Source organism: Hylaeus anthracinus, unplaced genomic scaffold (genome assembly GCF_026225885.1).
Source record: "Hylaeus anthracinus isolate JK02 unplaced genomic scaffold, UHH_iyHylAnth1.0_haploid 0, whole genome shotgun sequence".
NCBI classification, from domain to species: Eukaryota; Metazoa; Arthropoda; class Insecta; order Hymenoptera; family Colletidae; genus Hylaeus; species Hylaeus anthracinus.
Genome location: NW_026533254.1, coordinates 2114138 through 2141124, shown reverse-complemented (window position 1 = coordinate 2141124; position 26987 = coordinate 2114138). Strand labels below are relative to the sequence as shown.

The window sequence follows — 26987 nt, the reverse complement described above, 5'->3', positions numbered from 1 at the left end:
TTTAATGAACGAAAAGATGACAACTAAGCTTTTACGTAATAGCGTTAATACGAACATTACTCAACCAAATATAAAGTAGTGGGTCGTAGCATTTTGTTTCCGTTCATTTTTTTTTTGTGTATTTGCAATATTTCCAAAATATCAAGGCAAGCACAAGTTCATGACTGAGATCGTGTTCAGATCATGTTCCTCGTTCTTTTATTCCGTTTTAATCGTTGGTCGACATCATAGCTTATTCTCACGCGTAACAATCAAATTAAAAAAACATAACTCATGTTCCATTTCCTTTAGGGACACGTTTAATTTGATGTTTCCGGTTGCGACGCCATGACACACCTCAAACCAAACATTGGACTATGTGATTCCAAAGCTCTAATGATCATATTAAGAAACTAAACTATATATATATAGTACATCAAAGATGATCACAATTGTCATCGCTGAATTTTCTATCGGCGAAGAATATTTTAAAATTTTCTTTTCTATCTCTAGAGTATGGAATAAAGCTTACAATCTGTAACTTTGATTAATCACGTACGTGATCACTAGACTACGTATTTTATGCATTTATGGCGTACAGTATTATGATAAACATACAAAAAAATGTACGTAATCTGCGCCTCGCGATTTCACCGGCGTGGAACGGTGGAATACTATTTGTTATCTTATGCCGTTCGCATTCAACCACATGTTCCTCTGTGAATCAGTAAGTGACTGTCTTTTCCGATAGCTGTGGTCCGCGGTTTCACCCGCGTGAAATATGTACGTTGCAACCCATTTTACATCCTAAGGGTTGAATTTCGAAATATCCTTTCTTATTCCTTGTATACATCATAAAGGAAAACTCTGTGCAAAATTTCAGCTGTCTAAGTTCAAGGAATTAGCCTGGGCGTTGATATGTCAGTCAATCAGGGTCTTCATTCTTATACATATACAGTCAGTGTAATAAGTATTCGTACATGAACCATTTAGTTTAAATTGGTTGCTGTACGAATACTTTCTACACTGACTGTATACAGATTATTATTTCGTTTACATAAGTGCACACACCTTTTGATTATGTTTTTCATGTATTTATTATATTATTACAGCTTGCGTCACACATTGAATAAAATACACAATTTAGTGATCACTAGACTGCGGATCTTTATGCAAAATAAAATCTTTGTAAACGTACCTACAAAAACTGAACCTAAATAGGAATTTATTTTACTCTGTAAATATTATAATATGAACTTTACTTTCAATATTTTTTATATTATTGGCTACTGTGTTCATTCTATATTTTCTTGCACGTTCAGATGTTCTATAGATGCATAAAAATCCGCAGTCTAGTGATCACCGTGTCTAACAACACAAGGAGACAAACTTCTATAAAGAAAAAAAACTACCCTGCGTTTTGCAACGATGCAATCGCCACGGGATCACGAAACGTTCAGAGACGAATGTCACGAGAACGTGATTCATTCCTTTTGTTGCTTCCATTCACTCATTGGACTCGTGGGATATTATTGTGACCAAACAATACGCGCCCATATCGTTTGTCGAACGTTGTAAACACGGTTCTGACGCGATTAGTTTCGTTACGCGTTTAATTGCTGACTTTTTTTGGACGACGAGTCGAGCTTTACAACAATGGCGCGTGTTCCTTCGTGTCACTGTAGACCGTGCCCATTATCGCCAGCTCCTTGTTGTTCCTTCCTGTTGTTCTTGTTTTGTTCCGGACAATAACGCGAACGGATAATCGGCATTGTTTCAGCACGCGATAGGGCTATTCTCTCTTTTCACGAATACGCTGCATTGAATCTCACCCTCGCCTCACGAACGAATCCAAGGGTATACAGAATTCGGTTGGGATCGTTTGTTGGCCTCGTATGTCCACCAATCACGACATATACCGTTCACCAATCGTGAAAAATCGAACCAATTTACTCGATATATTATTTATTATACGAGGGTCATTCAAATATAAACCGGAATTTTTGTACACAACTTTATTAGTGGTACATACAGATACAAATGGAGTGCCTTATTTTTCTACGTATTTTTTTTCAACAGAAACACATTTTCTTCGTCAGATAGGAAGCTTTGTAATCCCATTAGAAAAAAAGCATTTGGCTGCTCCAGTAACCAATTGAACAAGTACAGTTGGACCGCTGCAGCACGCTGTGTTGTTTTTAAATCTTTCCCCTCTTAATGCCTCCTTCAGTGTACCACCCATATGCTAGTCACATGGAATCAGCTCTGGATTATGAGGTGGTTATTCGAGAGGTATTCAGTGTATTTTAGTGAGTTTATCATGAGTTAATGCTGCTATATGCGGCCGTGCGTTGTCATCCAAAAGACGGACATCGCGAGTCAATTGCTGGCGTTGTTTGTTGCGATAAACAGTTTTGGCATCATCCACGAGCGGGAAGTAGTAGTCACTGTCCATCGACTATTTAGGTAGTCAATCAACAATACACCTTTTGAGTCCCAAAACACAGTTACCAGAACTTCCCTGAGCTGACAGTCGAGTGTTGGCCTTGAGTAGTGCCCCTCTTTAACTTTCCACCACCCCATACTCATTCTGTTGTTTTCTGGGGTATAGTGATGGACCCATATGCGTTATAGATCGCGATATGGTCCAAACAACCCTCCCCTTCTCCTTCAAAGGGATTCGCAAGTTTAATTGTACGTGCGTAATTGACTATTGGGGCAGCTAAGTTCTATTTTCTACGATGGGATCAGAACGCGTCCTATATCATTCTCTGTCACGTTTAATTTAGAATTTATATTTAATTAAAGTTTGATTATATCACATTTACTTGGCAAACGGACGATGACCTTTCATTGGGACTTTTGGTTTTTGACTGTGAAGCTTGTTTACATTCTGTAAAACATCGTTACAACATCCAGAAGTCTCTTACTATTTAAAAACATAATTTTATAACACCTCATCACGTTGTCCATATTTGAGAGCTTGAGAATGCCTCTCAAACCCCCAAAGAACAATTGATCAGAAAATAATACTGCAATGGACTACTGGGGCAGCCAAATTCTATTTTCTATCATAAGATCAGAAAGCTTCCTATATGATGGAGAAAATGTATTTCTGTTGAAGAAAGGTACGTATCCCCAATAAAGTTGCGTACAAAAATTCCGGTTTTCATTTGAATGACTCTCGTATTAAGCAACCAGGAATGTTCTGTCGTTTTTGTTTGACAGGAGAGAAATGAATAAAACATACAGAGATAAATCAATTGGTTCAATTAATGTTATATTTGTTGGAGCATTTATTCTTGCCTGTAATAAATATTTCTACTACACATAAAAGTATGGTATCAAATCTCATATTATCAGCTACTTATATGATACGTGTAAGTACAGTTTAGAACTTTGAACAGACCGATTTTTTTGCATTTTTATATCTATTTCTGTAACAAAATTCCGGTTTATACTTGAATGACCCTCGTACTATAACCTTGGTTTTATACATTTTGCACTAGGCAGAATCTAGAAAATATTCGTTCCGATCGTAAACCACCCTTGTTAGATGTAAAATACAGCTGTAAATTTTATGGGCCCATCTTTGAGCCAACCTGTAGAGCCGTCGAATGATTCAATAACGTGTACTTTGGTGCGCGTTATAAAGCCTAGACACTCGCCTCAATAATTGCACGGGGAAAGGCTTTAAGCGCGTCACGGCTGTTAGCAAAAGAGGGCTGGACGATAGTAATTTTTTCCAGACCACAGAAGAGAGCGCGAGTTACGAGTCAAGGTCGGCTGCACAGGTTGCTCGGTCATGAGAATAGAAATATGACTGGAAATACTGGTAGATATATCTGCTGGTGATAGTTGTACACAAGAGTAGCCACAGCTCGTGATAGTGGTACACGAGACCAGCCACAGCTGGAGCCGGCACCGGAATAATACGTTTGCCAGTTAAACGTTTGACACAATTGCTGTCTGCGAATCGCTGTAATCCGTTCTGGCAAGTTGCACCGGTTAATTGTAATAGGTACTGAAACAGTATTGGGAACGAACGCCTAAACAAAGCTGTGCCTTTAATCAGGATACAAAGAGATATTACTCCCCAATAAAAATTGAAACGGTAGAATTCCTGTAGTAAACCGAAACAATTAATTTTTGGTAAATTTTGTCATTCAACATTTTTTACTGTGTTGGACCTCAAGTATAGGCGTAGTTTTGAGTTGGATCTTGTTGCCATAATTTTGTTTGAAAAGCAACTTTTTTATGGATACAAATTTCGAATAATTAATGAAATATAAAGAAAGAAACAACTTTTCTCTCTTTTTCTTTTAAATTGTTTTATTCGAGTCTACATTCATTGCCAGATTACCGATCACATCTGTGTTTACAAATCAACTACAATAGAGTATTGTAGTTTCTCAATGTGAAGATTTCTTTCTCGTTGTTAAAAGTTAACTATAAATTGAAAAAAAAAACGACATAATTTATTACTCTTTACGAAGAGATTCGCCCAAAGGTATTCCTTTGTAAAGGGGTTTCGCGGGATGGTGAAGTTTGAGAACCGCTGTCGGTGATTTTAGCGCTTAACAGAATATTTCAAGGGGAACAAAAACGATTCCGGACACTTGGGTAATGGCCCTCGGTGGATCTCAAGAGCGAGATCGCGGAATCGATGATCGACGAATTGAGAGAGCGGGAAGAAACAGGCAGCGAGCACCGAGGAGGTGAAACGCGGGAGACGTAGGAGGACGGAAGGCAGATTTCCGATGGTGAAGAGCCGGTCGGGCTGTGGGAGGTCTGCCGTAGCCGATGAGCCTTGGCTATGCAAAGTGGCCCGAAGGGCCGCTCGCGCGGGCTTTCAGAGAGGCCGCCGACAGACAGCTCACTGGCTGCGAGCCTGGCCGCAACTCAAACCAAGATATCAGAAAGCACGTAATTCACGGTTGCAGCTCCGCTCCGTGAACGCAGAAATTTACTGGTCTAACTGGCATCACTCGCGCGGTTAGACTGCGCTGCGAAACCGAGCCTTCCTTGCACGCCACGAAACACGTTGCCTCCCGTTCAGGTACGATTCCGATCAGTGAGAACGACTGGCGTGCAACGTCGCTCCGATCTATGTCGTTGATGCGAAAACGGTGATACCATCGGAACACCGACTCGCTGGAAAAGTAATTCTACTACTCGGACAAATCCATGCGAGGAGGCTTAAGGGGTTAGTCGCAGTCAGGAAAAGGAAAAGCGACATTTCTTTGTGATTTTTTTTTTAGTTATTAAATAATAATTTGCATAAGTAACAATTAAATATATTAAAAAGCATGTTTTAAAGAACTAACAAACATTTTTTGTTTTAAGAAACGTTTAATTTATATCGTCATAACAGCCGATGACGTAGACGATGATTTAAAAACATAGGTTCGCGGTGAGCAAGATTTCTCTACACTGGTTTATCTGAAAACAAAAACAAAGGTAGATTTCGAAAATAGATTAGTCTAGCGGGTCCCTGAACGAAGGATTTTGGAAATAATTAATTTAAAACAAGATGGCGTACATTTGAAGTTGATTTTCAAGTTTTTCGCTAAAATTAAGCGATTCAATACAAGATAAAAAAAAAAGTATACAAGAAAATAAAAAATCCTTCGTTCAGGGACCCGTTAGTCTAATACATTTTCTAAATCTACCTTTAGTTTTGTTTTCAGGTGCACCAATTTGAAGAAATCTTGGTCACCGCAAACCAAGTGGCCACCTGTTATGACGATATGAATTAACCTTTTTTTAAAACAAAAATTCTTTTATGGTTCATTAAGACATGCTTTGTAATATATTTACATTTCATTAATAAAAATTATTATTTAATACCTTAAAAAAACACACAAGAAACTGTCCGTTTCCATTTTCCTGACTGCGACTAACCCCTTAGAGGGGTATTATCGTCTAGAAACTTCAAAAATTCGATTTTTTTTGTTTGCATTTTTGTATCATTTGGGGTTTTGAGAAAGTGCCTCTAAAATATTAATTTGAAATTCGTAGAGCTCTCATAGTTATAGAAGCTTAAAGGCTGTCCACCAGTATTAGTCCTAAATGTATAGCAAACTGTAAACGCGTTTTTCTTGAAACGACATTTTTCAAGTTGAGCGCACGTTTTTCTTAAAAACTATTGTACCGACTGACTTCTGGTTTTACATACATTTCGAGGGCACTATCACCTATGGTCTGAACTAGAATTATACCGATAGCTTGAATATTTTAGCCCTGCTCTCATATTTTAGTTGACAATTTTCCGTGAAAATTAAACCTTAATTTTCAAATAGCTGCGATTCCGATAACAAATTTAGTACTTATTTAATTCTAGTTCACACGATAACTACATTCATATAGATTGAAAAAACAATTTGTTTTTCTGTCGCGGACGACTAGAACCGCCACAGCCTGCGCGCTCGATAGAACGAGCGTCTCACGCCACAACCTGCATAACAGCGCATAACTTGTATAGATTTCAATGAAGTATTTCATAAAAATTTGTGTTGCTAGTTGAAACGTGTTTTATTATGGATAAAAAACCCTGGTACTGTAGGTTTGATAGTTTTCGCAAAATGAATTCCTAAAAATTACTGAAAAACAAATCTTAAATTGACAAAAACGCGTACTACCCGCGGTACGTGCCGCCGCTATTCCTTGGTCGCCAAGAGATGTAGAACGGCGCAGGTGGCATCGCGGCCAGGTACACTACCTATCAAAAGTTACTGTCATTCGCAACGAGATACTTTTTGTGCTTGCTTTTCGACTGTTTTCAAACTTTGCATGGGTATAAAATATATCGAGAGTATTTTTAGTTTTACCCCTCTCAGAAGTATGTGGAGGCTATCAATTATATTATTTATGTTTCGATGTGTTTATGTTGCATTCGCGAATATATTTTATTAATAGTTTTTTGTTAATATCACATTAGTAATGATAAAGAACCAAACTTGGACGCTATTAATTTCTTCATTGTATCCAAAGTAATATTATCTCATTTACTTTGTAATATTTGTACCATAAATATATTTGATATATTGAACATTCTTTCTCAATATTTCTATCGAAACGATCTCATAATTCCATTATAAAATTGAATATGGCACTCAAAACACTTAATATTATTAAGTGTTGTTAAATACACATCCAATATAGAATTTAGCAACAAAATTTGTATAATAATAACTTACGGTGCATATTAATTATTCATTGAAGGTGATAAGTGACCACATATTTATTTAGTGAGTGAAGCCGTCCCTCAAAGTTCATAAGAAGAGAGACTTTCATGAAACTAGTTTACAGGGTTTTTTGGAAATAAATTGAACGTAGCAAATCCAGAAATGGCGGAACAAAATATGAAAAGTAACTCGATTTTTAAATGAATGTTGATGTTAGGGAGTTTTTAAGTTTCAGACTCCAAAAATTACGAATGGCGGTTTTAACGTGACCGAGAAGAACAAAGCTTCGCAAAACAAATTGTAAATACGTCCAAACATTTTTGTCTATCATTTGGATTCTGTTATCAGAAAAACGAATTCCAGAATAATGAGATTTTTTTTGTTTCTGGTCAAGAATGGTTCTACCAAGGTCCATGGAAATCTTTCGAAACGAAAAATATGCATTTGTATCTCTTCTTATGAACTTTGAGGTGTGGTTTCGCCCTATAAATATGAAACAGTCCAAAATAAAACAATAGGTATTGAAGTTTCAAAATAATGGGAGGTAGAGAACGAAAAGTATCTCCTTCTCAGACTAGAACTCATCTCCTTATAGACTAAAACTTTGTAAACAATTGTGCTACAAGTACCATGAGGTGATCGATAATATTTTCGAAAGAAACAAAGGACTCGAGGATGTGACAACACTTTGTTACCCAGACATTATTTAGTAAATTCAATTGTAAAATTTGTAAGTTCCGAAGATAATTTTACAACAAAGTCGAACCTAAATGGATTGTTCGAAACTGTAAAATGATCATGCTTCAATTTATTTAAAGTTTGTCTCTCCATCGTTTCATGAAAGGAATGTTTATTTTATCGACAAGGATAGAATAGTAATGTATAGGTAATTATATACCTGAAAGATGGAGCCAACACCTGTTATTTCAGGTCTGAAGTCGATGGCTCGATTATAACACCTTTCAAAGCGATCATTGGACCATTTTGAACGAGTTTTCGTTACACTGTTTCTACTTTCCACGCTTCCCTTGGGTTGTAAACATGGCAGAATTATTCCCGCAAGTTGTCGGAAGTAATCGAGCTAAACGATCAGACATTTGCATATATTCCGCTGGTGGAGCCCAAACGAGCTGGTTAATCGTAGAGTCGGCACCGCTGCAAAGCTGCAATTAGCAATATTACTTATGGTAAGCAACGCTTGTAAATCATCTTGCGCAGATGATTGGTGTCCGTACGCATCGGCAACTTCTTACGGTTCACCGTCTCCGAACTTAACTTGAGGATCAACTACAATATTTTGTAAGTGTAATTGCTTAAATAAAAGTTTTATTCAATAACGGTCATGTTGTAAGAAGTCTATTATCGTTCAATGTACTATATCATTATATTAATTAAAAATTCTTTTAGTTGATGTTAAGTTTATTCGAAGGCTTCCAAGAATATTTGACAAAGTCAATAGAGAGTGACTAACAAGTAACTAAGTCTCTTATTGTAAGATAAATTGTTTTAATTCCTTGCAAAATTTCTGAAATAAATCATTATGAGAATGAATTTGGTGGGTATACATATAACTGAATATGAGTAACTTTAGCAGATAACTTTGGTCTGCGTATATTTTATGGAAATTAGGACACCATGGTATTAGAACATATTTGGTTTCAATAGAAATATTAAAGACTTTTGTTACGTAATATCTGAGTTGTGTAAAGTGAGATATCATTACTGACTATGATTAATAAAACTGACTTATAAATCAGTTTACCAACTGAATATTGTACAAAATATTAGAAAGTATCTCTAAAAAATAGGAATGCATCAAAGAATTAATCTTCCACTTGTGTAAATTACATTGTAAATGCACATGATGCATTTTATAATATTGCACAGGCTGCACGCTAATAATAAACCGCTAGTATAAACAAAATCTATATAAATGTAGATCTCCTGTGATCTTGTCTTCGAATTACAGCATCTTTTTATTCCAGCGTTTCGCAAGACGGACTTAAAATGATCACCTTCCACCTAAATACAAGTCTACAGGTGTCGTGTGATAGTTTCTCAATGTTTCAAATATTTCATTATTTTGACAATGTTGAATACACGAGTGATATTAAGTGGTTCCAAAAATAAAAATCCAGTAGATTTAGATCTTGGAGGTAAGCAGATCAGATAAGAGATTCTACGCGATCTACCCATCTGTTAAGAAACCGTTCGTTCAAGAACTGTCTGGCTGAAATGTGTCAGTTCACCGTTATGCATAAACCATATGCGACGTACACCTAATGGAACTTTTACTAATAACATGCACAACTACTCAAGAAATTGGCACGTGATGGATTTGTTAATCTTCCGTTAAGGAAAAGAATGAATTATCAAGCAGTGTGTACGATCAGTTCGATAAAATGAATTGAAGTATAGGTATACTCGTATACCTGTGTTCATGAGTATGTGGACACTTCTTTAACTAGAGTAAGTATCCGGAAAATGTTACGTGAATATTACTTATGTTCCTACATTTAGTGCATGTTCCACTAGGGAATATATTTTAAGTGTTGTTCAGTAGTTTATTTAATATCTTATCAATGATGATAATAAACAATTCAATTTTCTTTTCAATAAGGTATCCACTATATGCTCATAAAATAACTTTAAAGATCTTAGCACCCTAGCTATTAATTTCTTCTTAATTAATTCTTTCTTAATTAATTTTTAGTTCCTCAAGATAAATGTTTTTCAGATGTTGAACATTTTCGCCAAACTTTTCTATCGAAATGATGGTATAGTTTCTCTGTGAAATTTAATATGATACTAAAAATTTTAATAATATGATATTTAATATTATTAAATGTTAATAAATACACTACCGAAATAGAATTTAGCAACAACAAATTTTGTAGTAATAATTTATGGTTACATTACATTATGGTTACAATACATTAATTATTCATTGAAGGTGGTAAGTATCTACATTTTTATAGACGGGGTTGTATGTACATAGTATAGATTCTACTATTCTGATTCTGTATATTCTTATTGGATGATGTAGATGTAATCATCTAAATATGAATAAATATGAACTAATGAGTGCATAGGAAAAATTGGTAAGTATAGTAAACTGTTCAAAGGTGCAAACGAAATAATGAAATAGAACTCATTGACATTTTTTTTAAACGCAATTTTCATTAACAGCACATAAAACAATTAATTCAATCATATATGGCATATAAAACTTCCAAATAACCTTGAACAACAAATATTACTTTCTTACGCGAAAAAAAAGACAGCAAAAAAATATAGAAAAAAACGGAGTCTGACCAACCAACTCAGCAAGGGTCAAAGATCACCACGAACTTTACACGCACCCTTCGCACGCGAACGTTCCATCTCTAGCAGCTGTAATCGATTTTTCTCGGCAACTTTGCGATCCAAGAAACGATTAAGATTCCATCGAGATGGATCCCGAGGTGGCAAGGTCGGGAAAAAACTAAGGACGAGCGTTCGTGCTGCTTAGAAAGGGGTCAGGTGAAACGTCTGCACGAACTTCGAGACGTGTCCGTTCGGTCGGTGTTCTGTAACGATAGAAATTCATCGGGGCACCGTCGTACTGTTATGTAAATCCATTCGTAACATGTACATATTTAACCTCCGAACTACCCTAATCAGTTTCTTGAGTAAAATGTCATTCTCTATCGAAGTTCTACTTCACCCAAAGTTTTCCATCTACCTCACTCATTTCTTCTCCACTAAAATGCAACATCATAACATCCCAAAGATCGAAGAAACAGTCATTGAAAAGAGAGAGGAAGTAAAACGTAAACTTCGTAAAAACTCAGTATAACTCGTGCATTCTTTGTAATTGTTCGTTTTGTTAACAAAAATCAACCTCGGTATAATGTCGACGAGGTTGGTTTCTGAACAGATTCTGACCACAAGAAACTTTTTTTGTTAAAAAAAACGGTGATAGATACACTAATTCTAGTACCGGCGAAAGATAGATGTTTTTGGAGCATGTCCATTACATTTGATGTAGATTGCTTCATCATTTCCAGAGTTCCTTAAAAATTGACTCAGAACATGTAGTTCCGAAAAACAGTGTCAAAGGTTTCTTGAAGGTACATACTTTCGTAAGATTAGAAAAAAGGAATTGATTTTCTTTTACTCAATACAGCAGATACCGAAAAGATTACGATTTCCACGGCATCGCGATTTGAACAAGTTTTTATTTAATATAATTTATTACAAAAACAATGTTGTAAAGAACGATTCACTGTCACGTTTAGTTATAAGTTATATTTATTTAAAGTTTGATAATATCATATTTTTCTGACACAAGGTCGATATGATCTCTCTTTGGGACTTTTTGTCTTTCACTGAGAAGCTTGTTGGCATTCTGTAAAACATCATTACAACATCCACAAGTTTCTTACTATTTGAAACATAATTTTATAACATCTCATCACGTTGTCCATGATTGAGAGCCATGCCTCTAAAATCGCCAAAGAACAATCATACCCACTCAATGAATCTATACGAATAAGTTTCAGAGCATAGATAGCGTGATAGCGAATTACGGTTTGTAGCATTATTTTTCTGATAGATTATATTAACACATTCGCGACCGCTACCGTGAATTCACGTCACTTCAAATTCTATTCCTGGTTACGAACAAATGATGAACATCTTTTTATTTTATACACTACAAATTTACAACACTGATATATCAAAAAATATTTTGTAATTTTGTATCTTCATCCTAAAGTTACAAATTTGCGACATTCAGCTTCAGAATTGTATTCTTTTCGTCAGTACTCGGTATTAGAAACGTAAAATATCAGCCGGTCGCGAATGTGTTAAATAGAAACACGGTTAAATGGCGGCACAACAGAAATCGTAATCGTGCCCAGAAACCCCACTTAAGATTCCATGGTGATGGATCTCGATGTGGCAAGGTCGGAAAAAAACAGAGGACGAGGATTCGTGTTGCTTAGAAGAGAGTCAGGTGAAACGTCTGCGCGAACCTCGGGATGTGCCGGTTGGTGCCGGTGTTCCGTAACGATGGAAATTCATCGGGGCAGCGTCGTACGCTGATGAATGGCACGAACGGCGATCCTGGAGAGCGCGGTGGGGCCCACACAGTTTTCGTTCTCCTCCTTTTTCGTGGTCCTCGGGCCTTGCAGGACCTGTACGGGGACTGGTCCGCGATCTACCGTAACCGCATTCCTCCTTACCTCACCTTGCCCCTCGCACATCCCTTCCTTGCCGTGGTTGAGCCGCTTCAGGTGACTCTGTCTTTCTCTTTCCTTCGTTACGCTACCTTCCTCTTCATCCATTTGAGGCCCCTCTCGCTATCCCTCCCTTTCTTTTTCGCAAAACCACTCTTCTCGTCGCTTTTATTCAACCGTTCGCGACGTTACCTCTTTCCCTCCACGACAGTCGTTCGTTCAACACGGTTCGACCTCTTCGTTCCTGGCAGCTTCTCCTTTTCCAACGCACGCTCCGAACAAAAGAGCTTCGGCTCCGAAACATACTCGCTGAGAAACTTCCCTCCGAGGCCCACACAGACTTGTTTTATCCGCAATTACACGGTGTCCCGAACCTGCCCGCTGTTTACCTGGCCGCGGGGAACCAGGATCGCGATCCGTCCGTCAGGGTCTGCGTCGTACCGTTGGTATTCGTTGGTTAGCTAGTTTACGTAAAGTGTTCGATAAATTCTCGGTATCGATACAATAGCATCCTTATATGGAAATAGTACTAACGCGCTGCCCATTAGTTCCGCGTTATTAGGGGATTTCTAGCATATTTCACCACGTTCCACAAATATATCTTGCGCAACTGTGATTGCTAACACCTGAATGACGCATGGGACGTGAAACAAAATAAATGTAAAGAAATAGTCAGGAATACTTAACCACTTCCGTTCGGAGAATCTTTCGAAGGATTATACCGCGCAATGATTAACAAAATTCTATTTCTCATATTTGTTGGGCTGATTTGTAACGAAATAATTGAGATAAAAATTTGAAATTTGTATGCCTTATTATTATAAGTAATTACTCTGCCAAATTTCAAATTATTTCATTAATTTTCAGCAGTTAGAGAAAAGAGAGTAACCAATTAAAATAATTGCATTTATTTTCCATTTAACACTTTCGAAAGTTTGGGTCATGGGTTAATACTAGTATTAAGAGTTCAAATTTTCCAAGAATATTTTTTATATATTTGCAAGACATTTAGGGAGTGCGTAACATAGATTTCAAAAATCATTAAAATAAGGACCGCTCTATAATATACATACATAAATACAAATACAAATACATGTGTACAATTAAATTAAATAATTAAAAGAATTTATCATTCCATTTACAAAACAGTCCTTTAAAAATAGTTATGAATAATATATAATAAATTAAATAACTAAAAGTATCTATAATTCCATTTACGAAACAGATAATCTAGATCACTTGGCAATGGTGTTAATAACTTTGACAGAAATATTAACTTTCTGTAATATCCTCAAATAAATGTAAATTTTGAGATACGTGTTACTACAATTTGTAGATGTCAAATCTGGTTTGAAAATTTGTTTAGGATAAATATTCATTCCAAAATAATGAGATAAAGCTCAGGCGATGCGCGCTAGTTATCGATGAAGGATTACCAAGATTCTGACACGCGTTTTGTAACCATAATGTCGCGCGTAACGACTATATATTTTTTTTTCCCGAGACATAAATTCATCTCAGTTCTAACAGAGAAAGATATCATTTCGGTAAAGCTGGAAGATCTTCTCACCATCCAGAGAAACTATCAGCATCTGTCAGGATCAACATCCGTCAAAGTAAGCAGGGAGTAGGATTACTTGGCAGAATATCACTGCCATACGAACAGTGACCTATAGCCTCACAAAAAATCTGGCACGTATACAAATGTTCCATGCCTTGCTTGATTCCTTGCAAGCGAGACCATCAAGATTTTTGGAATCCCTTTGGCACTGCAGGAGCTGCATCAAATACGATAGTATTAGTTTGTTGCAGATAAAATTATTCAAACCTTGATGCAATTTTTAACGGCTGTAATTTTATTCGAAATATTATTTATCTATCCGAATATGATTTGACAGATTTGATACGCCTTTACTATTATATGTACATTAATGTTTTTATTAAAAGAATATACAGTGGGTATAGAAAGTATTCGTACATGGATCAATTTCCAAAGAACTATGTGAAATTGTAGTTTGTTAATTTCTTTTTTATTATCAATGATATTCAACATATTTTTAAAAATCTCTAGAATAGATACACTATAAAAAAAAATAGTTATTTTTATAAATTACGAAATAAATAAGAAAAAACAATAAATCCCTAGAAATAAAGAAGCAATAAGTATTCGAAAAATTCTTTAAGTTGGTAATACTCAATTTTCTATTTTATTTATTACCTATTATTAGATTAAAGGAATTCTTGAAAAATATGTAAATTTTCAAATTTCATTAAATGTACTCTGGGATACTTAAAGATAAGAGATAAAATCTTTATATAGACAAATTAGAATAGTTCTTTCGAATACAACATATAAACCATCGTCATTCAAAATGAATAATTATTTTTCCGCATCTCGTTATATTAGACTTAGCAATGAAACATTTCATCATGAACGAATAAATTCGTATAAAATGGTTTTATTTGTTATCTATTATTCGAATAATATGAATAATGCAAATTAATAGTATTCTGAAATAATATTAACAAGCTTGCATCGAAAAAGCTCAGATCTACATAAACGTATAATATATAGATCTACAATGACGTTTGATGTTTATACAAATAAATCAAACATTGAAATAAAAGCAATTATGAGTTTCCAGCAAATGTTGTTTATAATTTTTACACGATCTATACATACATCAAATACAAGCGAAAAATCTTCACCTAACAAGATCAACAGTGGTAAAACATGTTACGTTATCGATAAACACGCAGAAATTAGAAATATATAAATGTAGCGATAGAAACAGGAGATCTAGCTGACAGCATTAAATAGATTGAGGATATATTTATAGGAAGCAACGGACATGTAAAAGAGACCTCGTTAATGTCATTCCAAAACGAGACTTTATGGCTCGTAGGAGTATGATGCAGGATTCGAGCAGCTTCAACGTTACAAGGACGTCCAGACGAGTTTATTGAGATGTCAGGAAAGATATATCTGCATTGCTTTTTACTAGATGAATTTCTACCAGTTTTCCGTTAATATCGCCATTACTAGTAGAATTTTTGTTTCGTTAAAAAACACCGAATAGCGCACCAATCTTTAATATATGTATTCTGAAATAATTAAATTTTGATTCATATAAAATGCGCAATAATTATCTCTCAAGAGTGCCAATCTTTTGGAGCAATGGTAGAAGTTGAACATTATTTCCACGAAATAGACACTTGAGATCATTTTTGTCATTACAGATCTCGAAAATGTATCAATACATAGAATCGAAAGATCGTCAATAAATATTTTGTTAATAAAATCTAATTGTTACCCTTTATTTATTTCTATACGGTTCAAGAATTCTTTTATTGTAACATTAAACATTTCAGTGCCAAAGAAAATAATAAAAAGATTGAAAGGTAAACAGCTCGAAGAATCACTAAATAAATTGTTTAATTTTTTCATTTCAATATCTAATTCTTAACGTTTAGCTTTCGTAGAAAACTTGTTCGACTTCTTATTGGAGGATAAAAGAACAGAATAGAATGAAATGAAGTCAGTAAAGAAAATGATAACAAACATTAAGAGTGCAGAGCTTGAGATATCATTAAATAAAGAATTCGTTTAATAACAGGCCCTTTACTTTTCTCTCTGTGACAGTTTTACCTTCATTGTTATAGAATATCGAGACCTTACCGTCCTAGTAAGCTGAATATCGCTACAATTTTCGTGGCCCTGCCCATATCGTAAGTCTTGATTACTCTCTATCTAGTTTTATTGCGACCTAAAAGAGCCGAACCTTGTAACCATACGATGCGAGGACGGCCGAGACAATAAGGTTCTATCAGATTGTCTGGCATGGCGGGTTGACATGACTGGAAATCCAAGATCGACCGATAACATCACAATGAGACGTTGGCTTGAGAAACACGTTGTGCATTGGCAAAAAAAAAAAAAGGAACGAGACGAGCTAAATTCGAAAGAAATCGTCCTTCCTTCCAGCTTATTAAACGCGAAATCCTCGAGTCTTAATTAACGTGATTGTAGGGTCGTAGTGCTCGGATGATTTTAACGATTCCCGTTGACGGTCGTATACGATTTTCATTATAGATAAATATACTATGCGTTCTTTATGCAAATGACTAAAGGTAAATAATCGTCCTTGGATGATAGAATATGATTGCGTGCACCGTGCGGCTTAACAGTTTTTTAATTTACGCATGAATTCGCGCGGGCAAATTGTCGAGATGCCACCATGGACGATAACGAACTAGTTCCTTGAGCGATATATCTCAGCGAGGAAGCAACGAGAGCTCGATGTCGAAATTGACACTCCTTGTTTCTTGTAACAAATCCTTTCTAGTAGACCATGAACTTCCCTAAGAAAGTTGCATCTTATTATTGTACAATAAAAATCTACAATTGTTTGTCAATATGTATTTATATACAACATAAGAGCTGTATATCATCTATCAGAAACACTCGAGAGCCTCATCGCATATACATATATTGGAACAGCAGTTACATATAGGGTGTTACCGAAAGTGTGAAACATTTTTATGTGGACAATTCTTCATAGCAATATAAAGCACAAAGTTCTATTTTATTTTCCAATACCATTCTAACGCCTACACAGCCTCAATAACGAATATCTAAAAGGAATAATCTAAAAGGAACAGAGAAAAATAGCAAAGGATAATATATATAATATGCAAGTTTGAACGGTCCCGCCAAACTCACCATACACAAAAAGTCGTATGACAACACGCGTGATAGCGTAGGTTGCGGGACAACAGGTGAGGTTAAGAGGCCACGTGCAGAGAGAAAGAGAGAATAATTGTTTAGGTTAAGGTATTACAGATTAATTAATTAATATAAGGAATATGGACAATTGTGGAGATTCAGGTTAGTAAATGTTAATTAATGTGCGTGTTTAGTGTATGTATGTAAACAGTTATATTAAATTGCAGTTGTAAAAACTACATTAACACGTGTTGATATTTATCCTACCCGACTGAAGTATAATTAAATTTGTCGCGGAACGCTAGACTTACAAATATTAAATTTCATACATATAATATATATATACATTAGCAGGCTGTGTATTCGAAAAGTACTCTAAGACAATTTATTTTCTTTTGCAGTTGATTTGGGTGACTTTGAATGACCTTTATAATAGGTCATTGTATTTGTCTTGAAACACTCTACTAGAGTGTAAGTAAGAAACCATATCATTCCATTCGAAAAAACAGAATTGATCTCCATATCTCCTTGACGCCTCTACCTACAGAAAAATTGGTAATACCAGATTATGAGCCCCCTGATACCAAGTAAGTTTGGTCTAATGCATTTTCTTCTGTCTTCAAAAACAAACGAGTTAATTAGGTGACCTGTTTAACATGCCCCACCCTGTATATATATTCTAAGGAATGTTGGATGCGTGTGCAGTTGTGTGGTGTGTGTGCAATGTATAATGTGTGTACGTTTTTTCGGGTGTTTTGGGAAATTGGCGAATGTCTTAGTATATTTCAATTAGTTACGTTCCATGATAAAAACGTATGAATACATATTCTATTTTTCTGTGAAATTGGGTTATATGAGATTCATGTGAATTAAATATTAAGAATAAAGTGTTTAATGTATTGTTGCATTTGACTTATGAAACTCCCTTTATGTGTTACAATTGTATTGTTCAAGTTTATCAAAAATCCTGACAAGTAACTCATCAAAAGAGTTATTAATTAAAAGTATTTCTTACAATCTATATGAAACATATAATATAATATATTATATATAATAATATAATATTGTATATATGTATAAATTTCATTAAATTACATATGTAAATCTGAATAATGCACATCTGCGATATCGAAGCGAAGGTGCTAAAGTGCGCGTGCATTACGGTGTACACAGGGCCTGGAGGAGTTAAATAAACGCTGACCACCCACTATCGCGAAACGACCTTGCGTTCGTGGAACAATTCGAACGGTCGCCGGCGGTTTTATGATAACGAAATGATACATCTCGCGGGAAATTGACTAGCAATCGCCGCGAAGATTAACAGCAGCTCCTCGAGGGTGAGCGATAGGAAGCTCGTACGATCGGAAGAGTAATTAATGCCAGCGGCGATTACCATTCGAGGGCGGTGCCAAAAGGAAAACAACGAAGAAATCCCTTTGAAGTCGCAACGGCGTAGATTGCAACAACCGGCAGCAACAGCCGGTCAGCAGGAAGTGCATTGTACTATTAACTCTGTTTAGACTTCGGTTAATTGAAGATAAAGGCTGCAAAGTGCCTCCTTCTTCCTTGGTTCTGCCCGCCCGCGTAACGAGTTGCATGTGCATGCGTGCACCGAATCGTATAATCACTCTTGACACCGTTCGAACTATGCGTTGATAATGTTCATTTCCATTCTTTTTTTTCGAAATATTGGGTTCATTCTGTAGTTGTTTATTTTATTACAATCAGAGCGATCGCAATTATCTAGATAACAGTTGATCGTGACACAGCAACAAGGAAACATATAATAAATTTATATATTTTTCTACAAATTTATAAATAATTATCACTGTAGGTTACAAATAATCATGCTTATAGGAGCCTCCTATGGGTAGCAATCTTTAATTTGCTCTCTAAAATGTTTATCGCTGTAATATAACTATTCAATACTTACAACCTCATTTTTGTCTGATTCAGTTATAATCTCAAGAAGCACATGCCAATTTCATTTATGTACTGTTACATACAAACGAATGCTTATCAGATAAGACAAGATTCATACCTGTAGAGTTTGTCGATAACTCATGAAGCGCGCAATTCAAAAACGTGTTAGTAAAGAAAGCGCAATGTTTAACATTCATTATAGAATGTTCACGTGCAGCATAAATCTCACAGCTTGACCACCTCTGTTATTTTTGTCGCTGTGGATCAAGGAAATTGTTATTATCGCTGACAACATGATACAAAGAGCCTCTAAAAGTAAAATTTCATACGTTTGCATTTCACACAAATTTCCAATTAGTGAGAAGAGTGACGCAGTTCAAATTCGAGCGTTGTACAAACAATGTTCAAGAATTACGGTACCTATAGACTTCTGGTGCGACTAGAGTGAGAAACCGACGCCGCGCGCCGTAGACATTCCACGACTGAGAACGTTAGTCGCATATACCAAGCGTCCTTCTTAACTCTCCTTTTTCCGATGAAATACAATCTTCGACGTATTATGCTAGTGTATACGTATGTCGTGACTTTTAGCTCCAGCCCACACAGTACAGTGACCCTCGATGCAACCGAGTATAGTGCATATGGTATCGTGTATTCCGTACGAGGGATTGCATTCGAGAGGGGATTCACTGGTGGTACCTTAAGACCATCACGATTAACGAGCAATTCGAGGAAAATGTCTCTTTGACGGCTTAAGCAGCTTTCGTCCGCTAGGAGACGGCTAAAGACGGCTATCGCCGTATGGCTACAGAATGCTTCGTTAGCCGCGCATTTATAACCACGGATACATTCAATGCGTCCCTCTAGGTCATAATGACCTAGCGTTAGTTTTCAAGCTTTCTGTCCCGCGGCAAATGCCCGCTAAGAACCCAGCGCGAGGAAAAGGAAATCCTTATCTCGAACCCCGAGATCGCGTAGCTGTTCGGAAGCTGGAAATTAGATCGCGAATGAGTGAACGGGATGCATCATAAGAGGATACTCTTCTATCTTGGATCGAACGATAGATTCTTTTTAACCGACTTCGAAAAGGAGAAGGTTACACAATTCGACATGTATACATTTTTTTTTTTATATTCTTGCAGCTCACGGTATTTAAAAAAGTGTTATAATTGCTAAACTGACAACCGTTTATGTCACAGGATGTCTTGTTAGGCTGACGTTGAACGCGTTCTTCTCGAAATGCTGTTTATCATATACATCAATAATGAATAAAACAAAATATCATTTTTCATTAGTTAGAACTATTCCGGCAGATACTTTCCTCTCGAGACATATTTAAGTATCATTAAAAACAACAGAGATATATCAAGTAAAAATCTCATTCATTTTGTCAGAGTAATTCCTCAAAAGGTCATCTGAAGGTCAATATTATATATTTTTGAATTTTTCTTTTGATCAGCTATAAGATTACAACCTTGTAGCAAGATTATCAGCTCAGTTAAACAAAATATCAATGACCTTGAAATTTCTTTAAAAAATAACCTCGAGAAAAAATGGTTTCACCATCACACGTGATCCTTCAAACAATTTAACCTTGTTCTACAGATTTTTTTCATAAAACCATAAATAACGGAGATATTCAGGTTCCCATTAAATTTTCCACACTGTGTACATATATGTACAGGGTGTCCCAGAGCTCCCGTAAGAACCGGAAATGGGGGTACTTGACATGATTCTGAACAAAAATTTCCTTTGCAAAAATGTCGGTGGGGGCTTCATTTTTGAATTATTAACGAAAAACACCGACTAATCACAGGGCCCGATTAGCGCGCGATCAGCCGCGAGAGCATAAGCTCCAGTCAGGACTGGCTGGTTACGCAAGGTCGTGGTGTAGCCAACTGAGCTAATTGGGCGCTATGATTGGTCGGTGTTTTTCGTTAATAATTCAAAAATGAAACCCCCACCGACATTTTTGCAAAAGAAATTATTGTTCAGAATCGTGTTAGCTACCCTCCATTTCCGGTTCTTACAGGAGTTCTGGGACACCCTGTATAGTAAACCCCAGCAAACAAATTTTCTATCGAGTTCTTCAATTGTTTTCGACAAAAAGTGGTTGAATATAGATTCTCACACGTCCAAGGTGGCTTTCCACCTTAAGTAATAATAATAATAAAAAAAAAAAACAATTTTTTAACCTAAAGTAGAAGAGCATCTCCATAAGATAAATTTATTAAGTGCACTTTAATACCGTTCTCACGATCACGGTCGACGTAAAGAACACGTTGTTCGGTTCAACTTGTCAACGGATGCATCGGTTCACCGTCTCTTTCCATCTTAGGCCATGAATCATTGAATAATTCATAATTTACGAGCGTTTACTTACGCCACGGAGTGCCTTTTTCCGTTTCGATCGATCCCTCGACGAGGAAAAGATCTCGCTGCGGAGCGACAAAACGTACACCGGCTGAGATAAAAGTTTCCAAGTCGTCAAACAGGTTTCGAGCCGAACGCCACTATCTCATTTTGGTACGAAACTGATTCGAACGAGCGCGTGAATGAAATTACTATTACATAGTCTGTCCCACTCAACGCCAGTCACTTAATTGTCTCCTGACCTGACGACCTAAAATAAATGTGTTGAAAACTAAATGGGTCGTAAGAAAATCTTTTTTTTCCAATGTTAATTATAAAAAAACAATGACTAGGTCGTTTAAAGGGTTACATCACTCCGTCCACCTGAGTTTTCAGGCTTTCTCAAGAATTTTTATCAAATCGATAACAAGATTAGGTCATCCTAGAAGTTGATGCCACTTATACTTCTGCTAATCAAATTAATTTATGAAACATACGCTTAAGTGTTATAAAAAAAAGGTAATCTTTCTCTCATTTTACAATATTTTCCCACCGTTCTGACATAGTCATTATACCGTCACTACAAAACTTTTGTAGTGTTTCTATTAGATATAATATTGACATTGTGTGCAGCACGAACTTATGAGATGAACTAATATTTACATTTAAGTACATTAATGTATCGTATAGGTATTCAACTAGAAAATCATTTTTTGTACTTTTCATTTTTATAAAAATGACGGCTTGGCAGGCGATTTAGTAGAGGGTTTCAAAAATAAACGGTTTTGCGAGCACGATAACTCAAACCAAGTTTAACTTAGAACAGTGAAACAAAATTAATGACTTTTCTTAGTCGAAAAGGTAGTGAAATACATAGCTGTTTTTGAAAATATACAATTTTAATAAAATGGCATCGTTGCAAAGTAAAACATACAAATTTAGCCTAAATTTGCAGTATTTAAAGTTTCATAAAAAATACAAATATCACTATAATAAAAAAATCCTAAGTATTTCACTAGGAAAACATATGACGATTACATAAAAAGATATTCAAGTCGATTGATTGAAAATTGACGAGGCTAGAGTGCCCATCGATTGTAAAAATGCTGTTTTGAGAAAAACGCGTTTAAAGTTTCTGTTACGCTGATGCGCGCCTCTACTTCTAGAGGTCAAAACTGCCCTTACAGCTTCTATATCAGTTTCTTATAAACGGCATACCATTTCCGTATATATATATATATATAGAGTACTTTAAGCAAAAGAAAATTCGATCTTTTGAAACTAAAAGATTTTTTTTTTTTGCCAAAGTGGTGTAACTCCTTAGTCAATGATTACCAGATTACTTGTGGCAAGAGTATAGCCGGATAAGGGGATCAAATTGTGCCCCTAAACCAAATTCCTCTTGTGATAGGTCATTCGATAGCCTATCAAGAAAAATCAGTATGTACCAAGCATCAAGTCTGCATTTCGACATAGGAGGGAGGGCCGATTAAAGGGTAAAAATCGAAAATCATGTTTTTCAAGAAATGTGAAAAATACCAGTTTTGTATTCAAAACATCAGAGCACTGAAATTATAGTAAGTAGATATTACTGCCTAAAAGAGAAAGCTTTGACCTAAAAATTTAGAACGTGGTAAGACAGCATTTATACTCATAAATATTCCAACAAATGAAAATACTATCTCTTAACTTTACATTACTCCTTTCATATCTATGTACTTTAATCCCATGTAATTTAAATTTTAGTTTAGTTTTCCTCTTCCAAACAAAGCTACAAATTGAATAGATTTAACTTTTACACAAAACATGAATTACATATAACTATATACATACATATGTAGTATCATTTTACTTTGTACTCGCTTTGTTTTATATCTTTGAACTACAACAGTTTCACTCTAGATCGGATAGAGTCAGAGGTTAATGTCAACGTACTATAAACGTGTATAACGTGACCAGGGAGCACATAAAATATTGAATTATTGCTAGAGAAATGAAAACATGTAGATGGAAGTAATCTGAAGTTGAACAAGATTTATTCTGATTAATAGAAGTAAGCAGATTACATGGACTGCGTTACCTGACAAGATAAATCGATTGAAGCTTTCACTTTATCACAGAGATATACATACTTCTATTAAATTTCAAGTAATCGTGGCGAAATGACATAAATGGGAAAAATACGCTTGTTAAACAGAATTCGGATAATAAAATGAATTATTTGTTTCGTAGGAATTAATTGTAATTCTAAATATTAACACAAGAAACTCTAGTAGAACATTTATTTCACGAATTTTAATTTCTTCACCCAATTATCAATATTGATTTATTTTGAGTTATCATGAATTATTTTAACAATACAAGATACTTTTCAGCTAAATTCTTGTGATCGATTCAGTTTTTCTCTTCACAGTTAACAATTGTTTTCCTCAATTGTAACGAATCCGTAACCTATGCCACTCCAACGTTCTTTCGAAACGGTAATTCTAACGTGACATTATTTGCAGCGATTCCGTTGCTACCAATGCGCGTACGTGGGACTCGTGATTTACGCTTTTGTATTGTTTTTGATTGTATCGCGCCACGCTGGGCGAAACATTCAGAAACAGAGTCAGCAAATGAGGTGGATAGAAACGGTTTATCACGAAATGTATGTCGGCACCATAAAACTCGCAAACGGTTTCCAGTCACGATTTTATCGTTTATCCACCGATCGATCGACCGATGGCTGTCAGGATCCAACAAAGATACGGCACGCGCACCGTGCGAACTCTACTTGCACAGTTTACATGTTCTCGCATTAGCTGAGAGCCAGACTCAGTGTTATACAAAGCAACAATTCGAGGCACGTGAGCCTGCCGCCATTTACAAGACACGCTCTGCTGCTTACACCGGAGCCGTCTGATTTAGGTAAAACGTAACTGAAATTTAACACCTCTATTAACTTTCTTCGTACTTAAGAGGCGAAACATACTTAGGACGGTCCGCAAAAAGGAGCATATTTATGAATTTTTTAAGGACTAACGGAAAATTCTCTGGTAATTTTTGGAGTTTCGAATGAACGATTTTTAAAGAATGTGTCGCAATTTTGTATTTAATAATATCTTAAATTACCATAGTTGCGGCCACTTTAACTGAAAAAGGTTTATTCGAAACCCAAAACACAAGCATTTTCGAATAATATATTACATTAACTTTAGTACTATCATTTTTGTGTTTCAACTGTACTCTGGATTTTCGAAAAGGGGGTTTCAGGATTTTATTGTTTAATAACATCCTATCATTCCACGTTTAAATGTTTGAAAATCGATGAAAAAATTTGTGTAAAATCGCATACATTCTAATTTCATTTGTGTTCTATTAAAAAACAAAATCCCAAATGCCTACGTCCCTATATACATCCTACGCGAAAAAAAGTAAGGCGAGGAAGCTCGTGCTGCTCTATCTCGATGACCGTGATTATCGAACGTTCTGTAAAAAGTATGTCATCCTATCAGTCGAGAGTTGAATATTATCAATCGTTCTTCGTAATAATCTATTCGTACGCATAAAATGTACGTTTTCTTCATAATTATTCCGTGGTCGTTCACCGTGATTGTATAATTTTAACCAAAAAGAATGAATTCCTAACACCGTCAGATAGCTCGAGCATTCGTTTCCTTGAACCGCTTCTCGTCATCTTTCATTCGATCAAAGCAGCTATTCACGAAGTTATTTTGTGTGACACCGCGCGCAGTAACGGTTTCATTGCTTGATCCGTCGATCGATCATGCCGAATAAAGTTCTGGCGCCCGTGATTGCCACTTGTCTGCACGGCAGACAAAGGGATAAAAGCCGAGGACACTTAGTCGTTAAATTCAAATGAGATTAGGACCAATTGCTCTGACAGGATATTCAAAGTGGTTGACAGCAGTCTCCTGACGTCGTACTGCGCGTTATTAAATTTACTTTTCAATGCATTCCGATACACGGCCATTGTTGTAACCTTTTAGCCGAGAATGATCAGCGAACGATAATAACCGAGAAATTCATGTCAAACTTTGCATTGATAAGTTTCAAACGATCACCGTGTTGGCCTGCCACTTGTTTTAAGTAACGAATATGTGGTGAATGCAGTGCTACAGTACTGTCTCGAAATAAGCAACTCGGTCGGGACCGGCGAGTTGCTTATTTCGAGGGTGGTATGCTATTCGGTTTGAATTTGTTTTCGAAAGAGACGAGGAAGAATCCGTAGATAAAACAGGGTTTGGTGTAGCGTCAAACTATAAAGTGATCGCTTGCTTTCTCATTTTAGCACTAGTAAAATCGAATTCTTTTCGGATCACTCTAGCGAGTTGCTTATTTCGAGGCGGAAAACAGTTTCTTATTTCGAGATAATACTGAACAAGAGAATGAACATAGTTTCTGCATGCAGAAGCGAATGATAAGGATGACACCAGATTAGACTACTGCTTAGTACCATGGGATTTATGAATAAAATGAAACTCAAGCTGTACAGAATTACGATTCCATTACTTGCACGGCTCCAAATAACATGTTTTTTGATATTATAAAACAATTTACTTATTTGTAGTATTTTAGTGAATTATGTTTTGAAAATTCAATAAGTTGATGGTGACTAGAGAAATTTGTTTGAGGCTCGAGGGGGATGATGAATTGATTTGAATAGGCCCATCGTTGTATAAAATCGTGTGGTGTCCATATTCATGTCACTTGGCAATGTTCGAATTCGACTAATCTTGCAATGTCAGTCGTGCTTATGATATATCAAATGGAAAAGGGAAACGTGTGCATTAAACGTGGGAATACTAGTCCAGAAACGTTGCTAATGAGAACTGCGTAAGATAATAATTTGCTGAATTAGATACGGACTTATCGATGAGCTGAAATATTCGATGAAGAACTAACGAAGAACAAATCTTTCAAAGATGACTTATGTCCAGGTTGATCTTAAAAAAAACTATTGCATCAGTTCCTGAATCACGTTTATTATTATTAATTCATCCAAGCAATTGTTAGAGAGGTGGTTGTTCTTCTTGGCTCGAGCTAATCAATTCTAACTGAAGATCTTGGCACGATGTCCTCGAAATTTCTCATTGAGAAAAACGTCTCCGTAGAACTTGATCCTTCCTAATTCCTCCTAGATCTCTTGTACCCTGTGAGTTTTTTCTGTCCTCCAGAATCAAAACGAGACTGAAAGGGAGAATTTTTGACGACGGCGATACAATTAAAGCGAACGTGACCGAGGAGTTGAACAGCCTGTTACATACTAGAAGAGCTCTAGTTATGTTTCCTGAAGTAGCAGAAACGTTGAAGCGAGTATATCTTGTCAGCAGACAAATATGTACTTTGAAAGAGACTACCGGTGTTTAGCTTGTACACTGTGCAACATAACTATAGCACCACCTATTATTCTTAAACTTTTCGGACTTTGAGAATTGAACCTGTCGGGGCCATCAAGATTGCATTTTTTTCGTCCGAAAGTAGTATATTGAAACCAATAAAGGATGGTCAAATTACTTCAAGTCCTAAAAAAATACTTCTAAAATTAATTTACGTTTTTCCAATTTCGATGCATGTTTTATCATACTGTAACCA

General features: G+C 36.0%; 1 protein-coding gene across 2 annotated transcripts in view; it reads right to left on the bottom strand.

Annotated features, from left to right (window-relative positions):
* Positions 1-26987, bottom strand: part of LOC128888871 (mucin-4) — a 168039-nt gene that overhangs the window by 45301 nt on the left and 95751 nt on the right. The window lies entirely within an intron of this gene.